A 20,724-nucleotide genomic window follows, 5' to 3' on the forward strand; every position below is an offset into this window, starting at 1 on the left:
ATAAATGTGTTAATATTTACATATTTCCCGAGTACCTTTGTACAGACATTACGTTAAGTACTTTCAGTGTTTACATAAGGTGGAGTAAATTACCCAAGGTTATTACCCAAGGTTACACATTTAGTAAGGACAGATTTGGAAGTCAAACCCAGGGTTGCTCAAACGTGAGCATGAGTTATACCACTTATTGACCTTCCACACTCTGAATATTTAACAGCAGTCATGAGTTTTGATCTCTAATTTGATCATTTCTTTTGAAATATTTTAAACACTTTCATGGTTATAGATTATCCTTGTTGGTTCTTTTGCGAAGTTCAAAATATTATTGCTTTGTAGTAAAGAACATGCCTGGAATGATTTCTATCTTTTGGAATATAAAAAATTTTCTTTTGTCTAATTTTGTGAATATTCTGTGAGCATTTAAACATTATACATTCCATATATGTTCAAAGTTGTGTTTGTGTATATAAAAACAAAAATAATCCTCATCTTCTAATTGATACCTTCCAAATCCTACTTTATGATCTGTTTACTTGACCTGCCCATTTAAAAGACTATTAATTTCTTTCACTATGATTATAGATTTTCAATATTTAACATTTTTCAACTTGAAAATTTTAAAAAACTGAAAGTTTTGCCATCATTTAAAATAATTTTAACATATTCAATGCTTTGTTGCAATATGCATAATAAGCCATTATATCCTCTTGGTTGTTTGTATCTCTTAATATAAAAATCTCCTTTTTCTTTTGTAGAGAGCTCTTTGAATACTCTGTTGTCTCATTGAAATGACCATAACTTAATTTCTATTTGTAGACATATTCGTGGTCCACTGCTTTCCATTTAATACTTTTAATCTTTCTGTGTTGTTTTGCTTTAGTTATGTCTCTAATTAATGCAGTATGGTTAGAGTTTTTCATGTATTATTACAGTTACTCATTTTAATAATGATCCATTTCTCTGTAGGATCCCAGATAAGTCTATTGCATTGTGAACCAGTGAAGCTCTATTTTCTAACCTCAGTAGCAAAATGTCTCAAGATTTGCATTTGGGGATAAAACATTTAGTGTAATTATACCTATTATATTGACCCATACGTAGCATGTTTCATGAACAAAGAACATGCCAGATTCAGCTTTAAATTCTCGTTTCCTTAGAATATCATATGCTATGTTCAGAGTCAGAGTGAAGACTATGCAGTAAATTTTTTCCCCCAGAGGCTTCTTACTGGTTTCCCCCCCATAAGTTTCATATTAGCTGAGTCCTCAAAATCACATGTTCCTAATCAACCCTTTTATTCTATGTATACTTTAGTAACACATTCATCCACAGAAACTTGGATAAATTTAATTACAACAGCGGAATATCTACGATGTTCTCTAATCTTTCGAAATAAACTTTGATTAACCTTAGAATATTTTCAAACGTTGTGATATTCAGATTTACTTCGGAGAGTTCTTTTCTGGTAACAGTTGTTAATGTCTGCAAGGTGTTTAAGTAGTATTCATCTCCTGCTTGGTTTGTTACATCTTCTCTGTAGCCGCAGCTCAGGAAAACAACAACAACAACAAAAAAAAAACAAAGAAACAAAAAAAACGTGCTTTTCATCAAATAGCAGCCTAAATTTATGCTGGACTTCAAGAATACTGAAAATATTCTCCCAAGGATTTTTAAACAGTAGAGAACAGAGATCTATACTAAGTTATCACACCATCTCCCTTACCACTTGTTTTGATAATAGCGTTGATAGGAACAGCTTGAAAATATTGTGGCATTTTTTTCAGGGTTACAAAAAGTAAGTATTTAAAATCATATGTTCTTTGGAAAGTGACCAGGAAGCTTGGTTTCATGTATTAGATAAGATGAAGATGTTCAAAGTAGTGAAGCTCTGTCATAAATGTCGTATTTGACACACTTAACATATATTCCATGCAACCTATGCATTTTTCTAAACTTTAAGTGGCAAGATAGCTAATAAAAAATCATAGAACACTGTCACCAAAGTGCCATTCTTTTTATTACAAATATGATATTGGAAAATAATCCAAAGTTAGGAAAACAGAAGTGTTTTGAGGACTCGATGAATTAGGTTCCACAAATTTGGTTCCATTTGAATTGTCTGAGAAATAACAGCAGCTGAATGTGCCACGCAGTTATAAGAAATTAAATCTTTATTTTGTTGTTCGTATTTTGGTGGTTGTTTTAATCAATGTGTGTTGTCAAACGTTTGTCCAGCAAGCAGTTTGATAAACACTCCTGAAATAGTAATGGTTGAAAAATCAGTAGAAGAGAGTGTCCATATTATAATCATTCCACCACATGAAGATCATCATTAAAGAAGCTACGTATCTCCTATAAGAATATGTGGCCACATATATATGACTCCACCCATACACCTTGTATACATAAAATCTTGCATGTATATTACATGTAAAAGATTAGAAGTTCAAAAAATAGATTATGCATTAAAAAAATGAAAAAGTCTGCCAGACTTGGCTTATCTTTTAAAAGTAAAATGAAATCTATTTGTACCACAATTTTGATATCATACTGCTTTTTCTTCCTGTTTACATTTTGTATGAACTAGAAGCCTCAGCTGGAAAATTGGCCCATAATCACAACCTATTAAGCTTTTACTGATATTGCAATAGAAGTAATGGGTTTTTAATGAGCTTATCCATTTTAACATTTATATAATTTATTAACTTTTTTCTTTTCCATATTTTGTATATTAACTAAAAACTTGTATATTAACTATAATATCTTTTTTACTGAACTTTGGAATCTTCTGAATACAGTAATAGCACTACTCATTATCATTGATCATTTTATTAAATATAAGCAATAGCTTGGGTTTTATTGTAGGGCTAGATGTACTGTGAATGCCAACTCATGTTGAAAATCCATACCCATGGAGTGCCTGAGTGGCTCAGTTGGTCAAGTGTCCGACTTGGGCTCAGGTCATAATCTCGCGGTCTGTGAGTTCGAGCCCCGCGTCGGACTCTGTGCTGACAGCTCAGAGCCTGGAGCCTGCTTCGGATTCTGTGTCTCGCCTTCTCTCTGTCCCTCCCATGCTCATGCTCTGTCTCTCTCTGTTTCTCAATAATAAATAAATGTTAAAAAATTATTTTTTTAATAAAAAAAAGAAAACCCATACCCACATGTGGCAGGATATCTGTTTTATATAGATTTTGTATAAGAGGGATATCAACTTCCATAACAACAAGGTAGGATTACTGCCTTCAGGAAAGTAAACTTCAAATAATACAGGTTACATGATTTTGCGGTTGAATACATTGTTACCATAGAGGACAAACTGTGAAGCTAAGACTGTCCATTGGGAAGTCACAGCATGGCAGTAAAGACTGAAGAGATGTTTTGGTGGTATTGTTGATAAAGGAACTAGCAACTCCAACCAGGTGTTGGAGAGGGGGCTCCACTCAGTGGAACACCCGAGGTGGATGTCTAGAAGAGAAAGGAGAAGAGGGTGAGTATAAGAGGCCATGCCAAAGGCAGGCAGACATAATCTTTTTCTCCCATGTATTTTGCTCCGGTGGATGCAACTTACCGAACTTAAAGAAACAGTTTAGGGAGTTTTTGGTATCAGTTTACCCATGTTATTTGGAAAATAATAAATTATTGATCTTCCAGAAATTATTTTAAAGGAGTCATAACTAAATAATAATGGGCATACTTGTAATTTATTCTTCTTGATTACCCATATAATTTTCTGTTTTTCTTAAGAGAAATGCCAGTCATGAGACTAGTTTTGTCTATACATACAATTTTTATTTCTACCTCTTTTTATTTATATGACAATCATACCTGTTGCCTTGGCAACCAAAGATGTCAAGTGTTACAAACAGTAAGTGGAAAATATGTTAAACTTTTGCTGAAACTAATAAATTAAACCATTTCCATAGAAGTGCTCCCTTGAAAGGAATTTTTACTTTAAATTGTCACCACGAACACTGAAATAGCTCTTTTGCTTTTCACAAAGACCTCGGAAAAACATCAATAACTTTAGCATGTCTAAATGTAATAGGCTGCATAATATTATACCATTATATCATCTGCATCTGTTAAGACATACACCTTCAAATCAGATCTAGGGTACCCAGTACCAAGAGTACTTCAGGAAGATGTCTACCTTCATTTCCGATATTTGATGTCCTTTTTTGGCCCTCAGGGCACACCTAAGTACACAAACATATATTCAACAACAGTTCTGTTAGAATAAGTTAAACCTACAGATAATGTTTGAGGGCACGTCCAAATTTTCAAAGTGCCACTCAAGAAAATTTTCAATTCTTTCCTAAACAGAAAAATGAAACCTGTTTTAATGAACTGAATAAAACTTTCTAATAACCTGTTCACGTTATGGAATAAAAGAACTTGTGCTGGGTCCCAAAGTACAAGAGCAAACCAATTTAGTCAGACTTCTGATTTTACACGCCACCCTACGACCCAGGTGCTAAAATGCTCTGGAGCAGAGCTCAGGCAGTCTAGCTTTTCTATTCATTAGGCCTCTTACACCATTCCTTGGCGGCTGCCCCGCAACTGTATGAGTCATTAGCACGAGTCCAAAATTGTGTGAAGAGAGATCTATGCTTTTGTCCTGTGGAAAGTCTTTTCAGTACAATCAAATTTGCTTCGCGGTGTAATTTCCCAGCGTGTGCAGTAGTCACTGACAGCTCACAGCACTGTTATTCAAGGCTAAGCAGATGAGAGAGACATAAATGACTAATAACATGCAGGAAGTTATGTCTTCGAAGTAGCAGCCTAATTGTGCATCTTCATTTAGTGAATGGTTCAAAACAAATTAAAATTTCCTGACCACTGGAGGCAAAAGCAATGCCAAACGAATAGGTTATATCAAATCCTTGTAGGGTGCAAATGCTCCTAATAACATGTCACAGAAGAACAGAAAATAGTGGGAATAATACAAATAGACTAGAATATTAAATCAAATATCAAGTAAGTATAAATTTATTTATAGTTTGACTTTGCCTGAAATAGAGCAAAAATGACAGACTAAGATTTAGTGTTGGTGAAAGTACAGGAAACAGACAATCTCAGATACTTTAAGGTAAGTGTAGATTCCCAACAAATATGTTTTTATTAAAAAATTATAATTTTTTTGGCTCACTGATTCCGCTTCAATTATCCAAGGGCAAATAGGCAATATTAATATTAAGAGATGCAAATATATATGTACATACATATATATATACATTTATATACATACACATGTATATACATTTATATATATACATTTAATTTAATAATTTAATGTGATTATAATTAATATATATATTATATATATAATAATATATAAAATAATTATATATATATAATTAATATAATTAATATAATAATTAATGTGTAATAATTTAATGTAATTTAATGTCATACTGTTTTATTTTATTTTATTTTTTTCAATATATGCAGTTTATTGTCAAATTGGTTTCCATACAACACCCAGCGCTCATCCCCAAAGGTGCCCTCCTCAATACCCATCACCCACCCTCCCCTCCCTCCCACCCCCCATCAACCCTCAGTTTGTTCTCAGTTTTTAAGATGCAAATTGGTGCAGCCACTCTGGAAAACAGTGTGGAGGTTCCTCAAAAAATTAAAAATAGACCTACCCTAGGTCATAGTGTTTTAAAGTACTAGTAAATATGTTGTGACTTAAAGAATTTTTTTTTAATATTCAAAGAACAAAATTGACTTTTTCCCTTAACGAATGAAGATCTGAAAATGTTAACACAGGCATAACACCCGTAACCACCACCCTAACCAGGATACAGAATAATTCCAGCATTCCCAAAACTCCTTCATGCTATCCTTTTACATCCACTCCTTCCCTCCACCCATTACCTCTGGCAACTACTAACGTGTTCTCCAACACTATAATTTTATTTCTTCCACAATGTCAAGTAACTGAAGTATTGAGTAAGTCACTTTTTAGGGCATCCTTCTTTCCCTCAGCATAAGGCTTAGGAATTTATCCAAATTATTATCTATATCAAAAGTTTGCCCCTTTTTACTGGTGAGTATTATAATATTTTTGGATATACCACCATTTGGTAATCTATTCACTTAGTCAAGGACATTTGGGCTATTTCCAGTTTTTAGCAATTTTGAACAAAGCTGCTCTAAACACTTTACTTGCAGGTTCTTGTGTGAAAGTAAGAACATCTACCTGTAGAGTAGATATTCTGGACCGAAATTCCTGGGTTTAAAGTCAGTGTATGTTTAATTTTCAAGAAACGGTGAAACAATTGTTGAGCATGGCTATATCATTATTTTTTTATTCCAACCAGCAATATGTAAGTGATCCAGTTCCCCACATCATTAGCACTTGGTGTTGTCAGAATGTTTCTTTATTCAGACATTCTAATAGTATGTAGTGGGAGCTCATCATGTTTTTAATTTTTATTTGCCCAGTGGCTAATGATGTTGAACATGTTTTTATGGCGTTGACACCTTAATCTCCTTATGATAATGTGTTTTCTCATATCTTTTACTTAATGCTTTGTTGGGTTGTTTTCATATTGCTGTTTTTAAGAGTGCTTGTGTCGGGGTGCCTGGGTGGCGGCTCAGGTCATGATTTCGCGGTCCGTGAGTTCGAGCCCCGCGTCGGGCTCTGGGCTAACAGCTCAGAGCCTGGAGCCTGTTTCAGATTCTGTGTCTCCCTCTCTCTCTTCCCCTCCCCTGTTCCTGCTCTGTCTCTCCCTGTCTCAAAACTAAATAAAATGTTAAAAAAAAAAAAAAAAAGAGTGCTTGTGTATTCTAGATCCTCAGGTATGTGATTTGCATTTTCTCTCAATCTTTAGCATGCACATATTTTATCATATTAGTGGTATCTTTCCAAGAACAAAGCGTTTTAGTTTTGATGAAGTTCAGTTTATCATTTTTAATCGATCATGTTTCTGGTGGCACTTATAGATTTTTGATTATTTCTTAAACAGAAGTTTTAATGCATAATTTTGTGAAGGATTGATACAAACTCAAATGTCTAACAGAAGAGATTAACTAAAGTATAGTATCTGCATGTGATAATATCATATGCAGGCATTCTAAACTACAACCGAGAAGAATATTTAGAAAACAGAAAGTGTTCATTAATATATTAAGTGAAAAACCAAGCTTTGCAATGTTTTTATATGATGTCATCTTTTAAAATCACATATAGCTGCATATATATGTGTGGATGTGTGTGTGTGAAAGTAGTATATATTTGTTGAAAAGAATACACTATTATGATTCTCTAAGTATTGAGAATAACCTCAGATTTTTCTGAATTCTCTTCTTTTGAACAAAGAAAATCCTTTGTTAAAATTAGCAAACAGTATTACTTTTACAAAAAAATAAATATTTCATAAATCCATATTTGTACTTTAAGAAATGCATACTTTAAAATGTATTTGAATACAGAATCATTCCAGTCATTAAAATTATTTCTAACTTCATGATTTATTTGACTCATTTTAAGTGTTTGCTGTAGGTTAAATGCATGCATGTTAGAGTCACTTGCAGGTAGAACATGGTTTACCCATTTTTCATATGATTAATATTTCCAATATTCTTAGGATTGATTTAGCACATGATTCTTAATTTTACAATGAAAAATGTCCGAGTCTTGTATATATAAATATTACTTCAGATGTGTTTTTCACATTTCAAACTCACATTTGAAAATGTGTTTTTCAAATATGTAGGACAAAATTTAGGAAGAAAAGGAAATAACTGATAACTCTAAAGTTTAAATTTATAATTAGTAAGCAAAGGATCACATCACATTATTACCTAATAATGCATATTAGCCTTATATTACTTTTTACCTTCCTCACTTGAGGTTAGTTTAGAAAAGCAATTTTTCAAATGCTGTAGGTAAAGGGGTGCCTGGGTGGCTCAGTCAATTAAGCAGGTAACTCTTAATTTTGGCCTAGGTCATGATCTCACAGTTTGTTAGCCCGAGCCCCGCGTCGGGCTCTGCGTTGTCTGTGCCCAGTCTTCTTGGGATTTTGTCTCCCCCGTCTCTGCCTGTCTGTCTCAAAATAAGTAAATAAACTTTTAAAAAAGTTGTAAATTAATAAAATAAGATAAAATGCTGTAAGGAAAATGATAGAGCTTGGGTAGTAAAGCTAAAACTAACAAATACGTTCTGATTCTTAAGCCTTTCATTTCTTCTGTGAATTGTGTACCACAATTAATGTAATATAGTTCTTACCTTCTCCAACATCGTACACTGATTTTTAGTAATTGTTTTAGCCCAAAGGCATTCATGCTCTGCTTCTAAAACAATACAGGTACGGATCAGTGTGGGCCCTAAGGAAACCAGCAAGTAACTGTAACCTTTAATCTAGGCTGTTGTGCTAGTCAGACCAATCATGTAATTGTCATGGCAGCCACTAGGGGGAAGAGCGACAAAATACTGCAGCTGAGACACTCTGAGATGCCTTATTCTAAAGAGACCCTAGGTTGCAATATTTCTGTCTCAGCGTCCCGTTGCCTTCAATCTATAAATCAGCAACATCCTTAGAGTGAGCCTCTCCTACTTAATTGTTTTAAACTACTTAAGTGAGTCTTTTCCATTACATCTAAATAATATATCAGGGCTTCTCTACTGCAGTTTGGAAACTATGTATATAAAAGATATCCTTAAACATCCCCCCAAATGTTTCTGTTCTGAAAATTACCATCTACCTATGGGTTTCAGACTCCTTTGCCTATTTCTAAATCTAAAACATGTTTTTTAAAATTTCCTGAAAAGAGAAATTTGTGAAAAGGAAAAGGCTACAGTCCGAAGCTTAAATTGAGAAACAAATTGAATCAATGAATTGATAAAAATATGCATTGACTATCAGTTCCATGCATGATGATTTGTATATAGAACTTCATTTAAAACCTTATAAAGTAGATATAGTTTAACTGATTTAGATGAGAAAAAGTCAGAGCAAAACTTACCTGAGCTTACACCAGTACTATAAATGTCAAGGTATCTTTTATTAATGATGTGCCAGTTGACTGGACTGAGGATGAGCAGAGTTCTACAGTTATACAATAGATTTTCACAGAAACTCTACTAAGTAGACATATTTAATCAAATGTAAAAGTACATTAATAACCTCTTATGAAAACATCTTGAATATTGTTGAACTTTCTATGGTGATTGAGGTCCATTGTTGAAAGCCTATGTACTAAGTTATGGGGCACCTGGGTGGCTGAGTCAGTTGAGCATCCGACTTTGGCTCGGGTCATGATCTCCTGATTTGTGAGTTCGAGCCCCGCATCGGGCTCTGTGCTGACAGCTCAGAGTCTGGAGCCTGGCCCTGCTTCAGATTCTGTGTCTCCCTCTCTCTCTGCCCCTCCCCCATTTACACTCTGTCTCCTTCAAAAATAAATAAACATTAAAAAAAAAAAGAAGACTATCTACTGGGTTATTTTAATGCTCTTTACTGAAATAATGAGGTATAAAACATAAGCAGTTTATACAAAATATTTAGAAGATGATTGTTAGGTAGTATTTTCTATCAAAACATTTGATAATAAAGGGCCAGAGTAAGTATATAGCCAAAAAACTTAACAAAATTCAGAGACATCTTGTTTATCACTTATTCAACGGATGCTTTCACACATGTCCTTATGGAAAGCAGTAGAAAAACACAATAATAAGGAGAATTTAGGTGATGATTTAGGAGAAGCAATTATTAAGGAAATAAAATTCAGGGTAGAGGAGATAGGAAATCTGGATGAATGAGAAGGATAAGGTACCTGAAAAACTTGTAAGGTGGAGAGGAGTTGAAACTATGATTTTATCATGAGAATAATAAACAGCATCTCTTCCCGCAGGGTATGATTTTGAAGTGGGATGTTGTAGTGGGTGCAAATTTCATTAATAAATGTTTTCAAATGTTGGGGCGCCTGGGGTGGCTCAGTCTATTACGTGTACGACTATTGATTCCCTGTCGGGCCATGAATCCCAGGGTCGTGGGATTCTGCTTGGGATTTTCTCTTCTCTCTACCCCTGTCCAGCTTGCACGTGTGCTCTTGCTCTCTCTCAAAATAGATAAATAAATATTAAAAAAATAAATGTTTTCAAATGGAGAAGGCCATGGAGAAAGTGGCATTATTTGGGAATACACTGGTATTGGTATTGTTATTTATTGAACAAATATTGTTGAACACAAACCCTGAGTAAACACTGGTGAACTAAATACATGTGCTCTTGAAAGGTCCATAAGCTAATGCAAAAATAAAACTTCAGGAAGTACTCAAGACTTAATTTGTATTTACATTTATTTTAAATTCAGATGTCAGCTTAAGTCACACCGTCCTCTGAGATATAGATTGACTCAGGAACCCTCACCATGTGAATAATCCAGTGCTTTTCATGAAAGTGTTGTAACTTCCTGATGGGTTTCATTCTCTGCAGTTGGAAGTTTAAGCTTTTGATGAACTCCCTTCCTCAAATATATCTCACTCATCTGGCTGTTATAGTTTCTTAGTACCTCATTGAACCAGGCAAGGAACCCAACCCAATCCTTGATTTTATTCTCTGAAACACTTACACAAGCCATTGGTGCATGTGGCAGATTAACTGAAGATTTAAGAAACTGGAGAACATTTACCAAGAAGCAATGCAAACAATGTAAAAGTGAAAATTAAACATACTTTTCCTAAAAAGGCTATTTACTATCCTCACCAAATTTCCCTAAATATTCTGCTTCCTGCTTTGTTGCTATATGATATTACTCTCTTCCTCCTCTCTGCCCTCATTCTATGCATTCCTTTGCCTTCCTTTTCTTACTTACTCCCAAGTTTTATTCATCTTTATAAATATCTTTGTTCCTAAGACTCCTAACAAAGCCTGTCCTAGAATAGAGTGAAGGATGGTGGTGATGAGGAGATATGTGAAGATACATACATATATAGATGTATATATAGATATAGATATATAGATACATAGATATTGATATAGGTAAATATAGATATGGATGATATAGATATAGGTATAGATAGATCTATTTGGTCTCCTTTTAAACCCTATAAATATAGCCAATGGAGATCATCCTTATTTTCATTAAACTCATGATGTATTTTCTGCAGTTCTACACTTGATACTTAATATTTGCATATCAAAAAAATAGACCATCTTCAAATATCTAGCAGCAGTTTGTGCTAGTTAAGATGCCAGTAAGAAACAAATGACATCTTTTCAACTTGTTGCTTGATCTGAAACACTTAAATACATTCTTATTTAACATTACATGACATTAAAACTCTTAACAACGGCCCACAAAACCTTGGACAATCTTTAACAATTCAAGCTCCTTAAACTTCGGGATGTTAGTTTCTAGAAAATACCAAGTTATTTTGTTTTCAACCAACCCTTCTACATATTGACTAATGCTGTTCTGTTTTAAACATGATCATCATGACACTTTTTCTTAAAGCTATGGTAAAATACACACATAAAATTTAGCACCTGAACCATTTTTAAAGGTATAATTCACACAATTTTAGCAAACAGATCTTCAGAACTTTTTCATGTTGTAAGACTGAAATTCTATCCCATTAAAGAACAAGTTCTCATTTCCCCATGCCTCCAGTCCTGGCGACCACACTTCTTTCTGTTTCCATGAATTTGAATACTCTAAAAGCTTCATACAAATGGAATCATATTTACCTTATCTTGTGACTGAATTATTATAATTCTCATAATGTCTTCCAGGTTCATCCATGTTGTAGCATGTACCAGAATTTCCCTCTTTCTTAAAGGCTGAATGATATTTCATTGTATGTATATACCATATTTTATCCATTCATTATCCATGATCAATTGGATTGATTCCATTTTTTGACTTTTCTGAATAATGCTTCCATGAACATGGGTATGCAAACATCTTCTGCAGTTCCTACTTTTAATACTTTTGGATATTCTTTTGGATACCTAGAAGTGGAATTTCTGGACCACATGGTAATTCTATTTTAGCTTTTTGAGGAATCACTATACTGTTTTCTATAGTTGTTACACTGTTTTACTTTCCCTCCAATAGTGCATGAGGGTTCCAATTTCTCTATATTCTGGACAAAATATTGTCTTTTTTTTTTTTTTTTTGCATGGGTGGCTTTCTGTCTTTATAACTACTTCAATGTTAATAACTTAGAAGTCTTGATGATCTGATCAAAGGCTATTGCCCACTCTGACTAATTTATGTCCATCAGGAGTCTTGCTTGTTACGTCCACAGTACTTAACATTTGTTCAAAGTATATAATTATTGGTTTCTTTACATATTTGTTGTCTGTTTTTCCTAACATACTATTATCTACATAAACACATGAAATTGGAACTATATTTTTTTTTCCTTTTTCCACTCTCTGACATGATAATTCTTAAAAGATGTATTAGTGAAAGCTATGTATATACTATTCATCATATATACCCTTAGATAACTTCAAGAGAAATAACGAGATTTATAATTATTGGTAAATACATCATAGTGAGCTAAATATTTTATTATAATTCACAATCTCTACAATATTAAAAGTTATATATTTTATTCCACTTTTTGTTGAAGAAACTCAATTTCTAAACATCAAGGCACATGGGTAGTCAGTGGCAAAACTGACATTGGGAACAATGTCTACTTGATCAAGGTCAAATTGTTAGTGCATGGTCCTTGAAGAATAAAAATCTAACTTCATCTGAATGCTATGTGCTTTTTGGTTACCAACTAGGAAAAGAATTTTCCAGGAAAATAAGTTTCTCCATCCTCTACGTAGTCACACTTTTTACAATAGCTTCACCATATAAGTTCACTTTTCGCCCGACAGATATTCATGCCAGCATTGCTGTAAGTAGACATGATAATATTAAATGAGTTTGTGTACATAAAGATATCATACAAATGTAAAATTGTATTTAGCTTCCCTGTGAAACTGTGTATCTAGCTATTACACTATTAGTTGAACTGCTTTAGGAAAATTAACATTAGACAGATAATATTGTTTGGGAAAAAACAGAATTATCTGATTTGAATTGGATGGATTAATATTAGAGCAAAACCAAAGCAATTAACCAATTTGTTACTCTAATTTGTATAACTTTGTTTGAATTTATATCTTGACCAAAAGGCACCTACAAAAATAAAAGCACCTATAGCTTCTATTGTACTGAAAAGAGTTGATATATATAACACCTGTGGTGTAGAATTAATGATATAATACATATATTATGAAAAAGAACATTTCTATTTCTCTCATCATTCTTGTGAGCTGACTACATGATAGTCACTTGACAGAATGATGTAAAAAGTACAATAGAACATTAGTATCTTAGATTTTAACGAGTTTTAAGTAATAAAACCTTAATATTTCAAGACATATCATGATTTCCTTCTTTTAGACATTAATTATTATAGGGGTATGTAGGTTGTGGGTGTGTGTATTGTATTTCTGAATTTAATATGCCCATTACAGGATTAAATATTATGTATATAATATGCTATATTATATATTCTGTTTTATGGTCTATTATTTGTTAATAACATATAAACCTACATAACTATATATATTATATATAAACCTACATTAACAAGATATTTTCCTTCAACACAGTTACATAAATATAAGAATCTGTATGGTTAAAAACTCACATAAAAATCCACACAATTTTTTCCTGAGAAAAGTCTTTTTAGGACATGTACGTAAATAACTCAGAACCAGGGCTAACTATATTCATATTTCTACCACATGTTATACGTATATCCATTCTATTTCCACATGAGCATTTTTCACAGGATGTTCTACCATGAAAATGAAGAGCATGTACTTAAGAAAAGTGAATGGCCCTCCGGGATTGCCACATAGAATGTAGCCCTGCAAGAAAGCACTTAAATATATAATTTTCCAGAGATTTTACTATCTGAAGGCTGAGGTAATGGCATGCAAATTTCACTGCCACTGACATTTTTCACTTGAGAATTAACATATACAAAACTCAATTTATTTTGTTCTATGAAAGAAATAATCTTCTCTACCTCTTACTGCTATACCTGCTTTCCATCAGGGCTTTACAATTTCTATTAATGTTGAGTTTATACTGTATTTTAGTAAGAAAAGAACAGTTTTTGAGCAAAAGTTTTATTGAAGTATGATAAGAATACAGAAAAGTCCACACATCTTAAAGACCTTGAATCACTCAGTTTTGATATGTGAATCTGCATATATATGTGTATAGTATATACAATTATAGTAACAATTGGTGGTAACAATTATAAACCAAACTTATTACTCAGGAAAGACGTTCCATATAACAAAGCTATCACATCTTCTTATTTCAATTATTGTAAATAAGTAAACAATATTTTTGTAGATAAGAAGGCAGATTCTACCTCATGGTTAACAGAGTTGTAACCTGTCAGTTGTGAGAATACATTAAATGTCTAAAAAATGTACAATTTTGCAAGGACTTTCTGAAGCTTTATTTAACAACGATGTTGGTGGAAATAAAACCTGAGCTAGCATTTATTCGTGCTTATTGTGTGCCAGGTATAGTTCAATGGCCTCTGCATGTATTAACTCATTCAAACAATACAGCAACCTTATGATGTAGTTATTGACATCAGCCGGATTGTGCTAGCTAATAAATAAACATCTAATTCCAGAGATATTTTCTTTTACCTACAACATTATATTGCTCCCAAGGCATGGAGAAGTTCAGTTCTGACAACTATAACTTTTGATACTTTAATTAAAATCTTAGAAGAGACATTGCTATTTCAGATTATACTCCTAATGCTTTAGTCATATGTATATCCAGGTCTATCTGTAATATATAATCTTAGACTCTTAGAGTCAATCATGATTACTTCAGAGATTTTTTAACCAGGCATCTCATTCCATAAATTCTATGACAACTCAAGCTGAGTTACTGGGCAAGGTCAGTGGAACTATATTTCTGATATCAGATCTAGCACCTTTTTGTGTTCTGCTGGCTACTAAGTCATTGTGACTCCTATTACATTTATTTATATGTTACATATAATATAAAGCAACAATTTACGTCCACAGGGAAAAGTTCCCTATAGAACATAGACAGCTGCTCAGATATCATGTCATTATTTTGGCAAAATACATAGTTCTAGATAAATTTAGCCAAATTTGTGCATCACGCAGTAAACCATTGTGCTATGTAACAATAACGAAGTTAGAACTTCCTTGAAATCCCTGAGTTATTTTCTTAAAATCTTGAATAATATCTATGGCAAATATAAATCTTGACTTTGTCAAATGTTCTTTTTTATAATTGAGGTCCAGGTTTAAAAAAAATATAGTTATTGCAGAATGCCATTGGTCACACTGTGTAGGAGGCTAAAGTAATTAAAAAAAAATCCCCCTGGGTTAAACTTTCTTTTACATTATGTATATGAGACATAACTGGGATTCATCCAATGAAGTAAAATATATAATAAATGTCCTCTGAGTTAACTAGAACACTGAAACCAATGCCAATTGTCATATACTGAAAAGTAAACATGTCTGAATTACATTACCTCAAGTGATAATTAATATTAGACAGGTTGAGTAGTTCTTAGCATTGAGCTACAAACAAAACTTTATAATTAGTGAGACCTCACAGAATTACAAATCAACTATTTTTTTTTAAGTGGGATAAATGGGAAAAAATAATTTAAGGTACATTAATGCAACCCAAATATGATACATATGTTTTATCAATACAGTATTAACTGTGAGCTTACTGAGAATAAGGCCTTTACCTATTTCGTTCGCTACTCTATTGCAAATTCCTGGAATGATATAGGCATATTGGAGCTACTTGAGTGATGTTTGTTGATAAATGAATAAATCAACTTAACTTCTATGATATCAGTATTTTTTAAAGATGAATTTTGCTGAATTTTTAACAATTTATGTAAAAGATTTTTTCCCTGAAACTTTCAAATATAAAATGTTATGTCAAATGTTTAACCTATATATTATAACCAAAATGGCATATGATTAAAATATTAGGGGATTAGATGAACATATTAACGAAATATGGCATTGAAAGTGACTTTCTTAAAAAGAAAAAATACAATTTGCTCATAAATAAGTGAAAATATGTAAAATCATAAGAATTATGGAATAAATTGAGTATAAATAAAAGATAATGTTATCTATGGCACACAGTCAATATTAAAAAGGGCAATAAAGTTGTACACAAGTAAAATTATAGGAAAGAAAGACTATCAAGTGATTTTGCTTTATTGTTGCAGGTTTTCTTGAGACACAATTTTTACTGTATCAAAATATAAGCCAACATTTCTTGTCTACTATAGACTAGGGTACTAAAATATGGTTCTAATTTAGTCACAAAGTAATTCACATTATTATAATATATGGCTTGTAGAGACAAAAGATTTTTATTTGAATATTTTATTTTATTATTTTTTTAATTTGTTGGTTTTTCTATTTTATTATGAACCAATGTAAAAGCAACAGAAATTATGATAGAATAACTGTCCCTTCATTCCCAAAACTATCCTCAGTTACTAATTGAAATGTACAAAGAAATATTAAAAAACAGGGGTACCTGGGTGACTCAGTGGGGTTAAGCCTCCAAATTAGGCCCAGGTCATGATCTCACAGTTCGTGGGTTCGAGCCCTGAGGCCAGCTCTGTGCTGCCAGTTCAGAGACTGAAGCCTGCTTCAGATTCTGTCTCAGTCCTTCTCTGCCCTTACCCCACCCCCACTCACACTCTCTCCCTCTCTCTCTCAAAAATAAACATTAAAAAATTATATATATATATATATATATATATATATATATATATATATATATATATATATATATAAAATGTACTGGATCAGGAAACTAGCAAAAAATGAGTTTCAAATGCTCACAATTAAAGGAATTATACTGGATAAATTGCCAAAGAGCCCAAATAAGAATGACATTGAGAGACAGTTTATAAATTTCCTTCTTAAAAAAACAGAGTAGAAAATAGCTAGAAATCTAGAAGAACTCTACTTACCCATTGAAAGGAAAGGGAGTGAGAGCAGGAGTCAAGAGAAGGCAGAAAGGCAAAATTAGCATTGGCCATTCAACTGGAGACTGTTTCCCCAGCTACAGATCAGTAACAGTTGGAACAGACAGGGCCAGATGTTACAAAAGTACTGCAGAGAAAGTCTGCATAGTATTATCATCATATTAGGAATGTATTAGACAGTACCATTTCACTAGTATTAAGGAACATGGCCACCTCTATTAAATTCTTGATTCCATATTTTTATACATTAAAACGAATCGGATTAATACTTTGAAGTGAAAGAACATTATTTAACACAGAGCAGAGTCATATTTTTAAAACACAAGATAGAGTGGTGTTTATCCAATTTTAAATTTAAGTTTAATTGAATCATATATATACGTAGATTAAAAGCTCAAACAAACCGCACCACAGGATTATAAGAGAGAAACACATTTCTTGTCCTGCCTTTTATTCCCTAGAGTTGACTACTTCTCATTATTTGGGCTGTTTCTTATAATGCCTTTTTATGTTTTTAAATATTTCCATTATTTTTTATTTTAGGTATTATCCATTGATTTTTGACTAGAAAGATAAAGATTTAAAATATTTACATTCTTCAGTCTTAACTTTCTTTTTGCATTCCCACTTACACAATCGTCACAGTTTTTGTTTAAATCAATAACTATATTTCATTTCCTCCCTTGGGTTGTTAATATATTTGTTGGCCTTCCTGGAGATTGCAGCTGCCCTATTTTCCCTTTTGTTTAGTTTCCTATATGTCCATAATTAATTAATTTTCAAATAGTCTGATGGAATATAAAACACTTTATTTAACTATCCAGGATACAAGATAAATTATTTGCTCAGCATTATTTTTTTCTGTGAATACAAGCAGTGTACTGAAGCTGTTGTGAACCAGTTCTTGAGAATTGATCGTGTGAATCTCTTCCCAGATCAGTGGTCAGTCATGTCACGTTTTCAACCCTGGTAGGAGTATTTACAACAGAAAAAATAGCAAATGCTACAGGATGGGACTTTTCTTTATTTTTCTTGAATGCTGGTTGACCAACATTCACCAGCTCACCATTATATGTAACTCTCCTGGAACCCACCCTTTCTCTACTCAAGTATGGACTACCACACTTGCCATGGAAATGGCAGTTGCAGCTTTTTCTCTCACTGTCATACCAAGAACTATGTCTGCCTCTCCTCTGCAATTGACCTGTTTCTTAAACTCCCTATTCTCCTTTTTCTTAGTTCATTCTCTTAGTTTGATCAAAAATACCTTCCTGTGCTTCCCAAGAAAGCATGCAAAACAGGTAAATATTTTGAAAGTAATCACTTCAAAGATTAATTTTTCCGTTTCTCAAATGACATTTTGGTTGGAATTAGAATACTATTTTAGGAATCATTTTTCCTCAGAAGAATGAGGGAATTAACGCACTGTCTCAGTTGTCTTAGTTATATGAAAGTTAATGGGATTTTGATGCTTGATACATTTGTGTAGGCTCTCTCTCTCTCTCTTGCTTTCTCTCTGTTTATACTCTGCACTCTACTCAGGAGTGTTGAAAATTTCATGAAGCGATGGCTTATTTTTCATTAGCCATTCAGGAAGCTGCATACAAGTTTGTAATTTGTTGTGTAAAGGCTTCTCTCTTAATTTTGGAAATTTTCTTTTATTACTCCTAACGTAATGTTCTCCTCTCCAATTTCGAGGGTTTTCTCTTCCTTCCCCCTCCACATCCCCTTCTCCTTCCTTCTACTTTTTCTACTTCTTTGCCTATTACTCAGATGATCATTCTCAAACATTCTTACATAGTTTTCTTAATTTTTAGATGTTTGTCTTTTTGTTTTACCTTGGGTGTCACCTGAAATTTACCTTCCAATCTTTCCATTTTTACATTAATTTTATTATGTTTTTTTAAGTTCCAAGTGCATTTCTCTTATTTGTTGCATGTTTCTTATTGTACCATTTATATCTCATCTTTTTATCTCTCTGAAGATAGCAATTATTATTTAATTTTTATATTATGTTTTCATTTTTGTCCCCTACATTGCTCTCTTTCTGTAACATTATTTTTATAGGTTCCTTTAGTGTCTTTCATTTCAGAGGATCTTTCACATGGCTGGTGAATCCTGATTTGCATTTACAGAGGATGCTTAAAAAAAAAAAAAAAACACACAGATGTATTTTTTTGTTACTTTGTTTTTGTTTTTTGTTTTTTTTTCCCATGTACCATGGATTCTCAAACAGGGTAGCATACCTTTAGAGAATGGATATATTAGGCAGCTCAGGCTGCCATAAAAAGCTCCAATAAACTGGATGGCTCAAATGACAGAAATGTATTTTCTCAGAGTTCTGGAAGGTGTAAGTTCAAGATCAAGATTTTACTGATTTGATTTCTGGTGTAAACTTTCTTCTACACTTGCAGATGGTTCCTTTTTGCGATGTCCTCACATGGCCTCTCCCTACTGCACACCTGTGGAGAGAGAGAAAGAGCGCTCTCTGGTGTCTTTTTTTTATAATGATACTAATTCTATTGGATAAAGACCCACCTTTATTTTATTCAACCTTAATTACTTCCTCATCTCTGAATATAGCCATCCAGGGGATTGGGGTTTTTACATATAAATTTGGAGGCGACATAAATATTTGGTCCATAAAAGAGGACCCAACATGGAGTGAGATTTTATTTGGAGATTTCTAAAGATCAGTTTAAATTTTTTTTTTTTTTTTTTTTTCCTTTGACAATTCCTTCAGAGAAAAAAATCATCTAATCATATTGGGATAAATATCTGCTTGGCTACCAGCTTTCTTTCTTTTTTTTTTTTTCTTATTTACATTTATTTATTTTTGAGAGACAGAGAAACAGAGCAGAAGTGGGGAGGGGCAGAGAGAAGGAGACAGAATCCGAAGCAGGCTCCAGGCTCTGAGCTGTCAGCACAGAGACCGACGCAGGGCTTGAACTTACAAACCGTAAGATCATGACCTGAGCTGAAGTTGGAAGCTCAACCAACTGATCCACCCAGGCACCCCATTGGCTACCAGTTTTCTAAGAGTATGATAGGGACTTGGGACTTGGACTGGGAGCAGGAGTAAGCCTTATATTTCAGTGTCAAAAATCTTAATACAGATTTTTGTATTAATACAATAGAGTATTCGTTTCAGAGAAAAAATTAGTTTTGTAAGTAATAATGAAATGTTTCGTTTTTTATTGTTTAGAAAATCAACACTCCAACTTCTGATTAGGTATTAAGTTGTAAGTCATAGATGGAATATTATATTGATAATTGTTTTATTGAGTACCTTTCTAATGAGGATATATAGAATATAGTATGATTAAATGAGTTTAAAATTGCTTAAAAGTCTCAGCCAATTACTGCTATTTTATCTGTATATATTTAAATTAAAAAAATTTAACTTTTCAAGTAATGCAAAATATTTGGGTATCAAAAATATATGGTAGAATACTTTTTATATTTTTTCATAAAAATACTGAATATGACTTTATTAAAGGAATCTAAGAGAAGATTTGTGAAAAAGGATCACTATGTCTCTTGAAATTTAGCATCAAGTGTTTTACTTAGTGGACATCAAGTGTAGCTGCAAGTTAATGCACAATAGCAAAGTTTGTGAAATGTTTACATTACATAAAATACATATAGAAAAAAACAGGTATT

At 32.8% G+C, this 20,724-nt stretch overlaps 1 pseudogene; it reads right to left on the reverse strand.

Moving 5' to 3' along the window:
- Positions 1-1,350: 1,350 nt before the first annotated feature.
- LOC132693008 (3-hydroxyisobutyrate dehydrogenase, mitochondrial-like) overlaps positions 1,351-20,724 on the reverse strand; it is a 75,107-nt pseudogene continuing 55,733 nt past the window's right edge.

The sequence above is a fragment of the Panthera onca genome, chromosome B1, assembly GCF_046562875.1.
Source record: "Panthera onca isolate mPanOnc1 chromosome B1, mPanOnc1 haplotype 2, whole genome shotgun sequence".
NCBI classification, from domain to species: Eukaryota; Metazoa; Chordata; class Mammalia; order Carnivora; family Felidae; genus Panthera; species Panthera onca.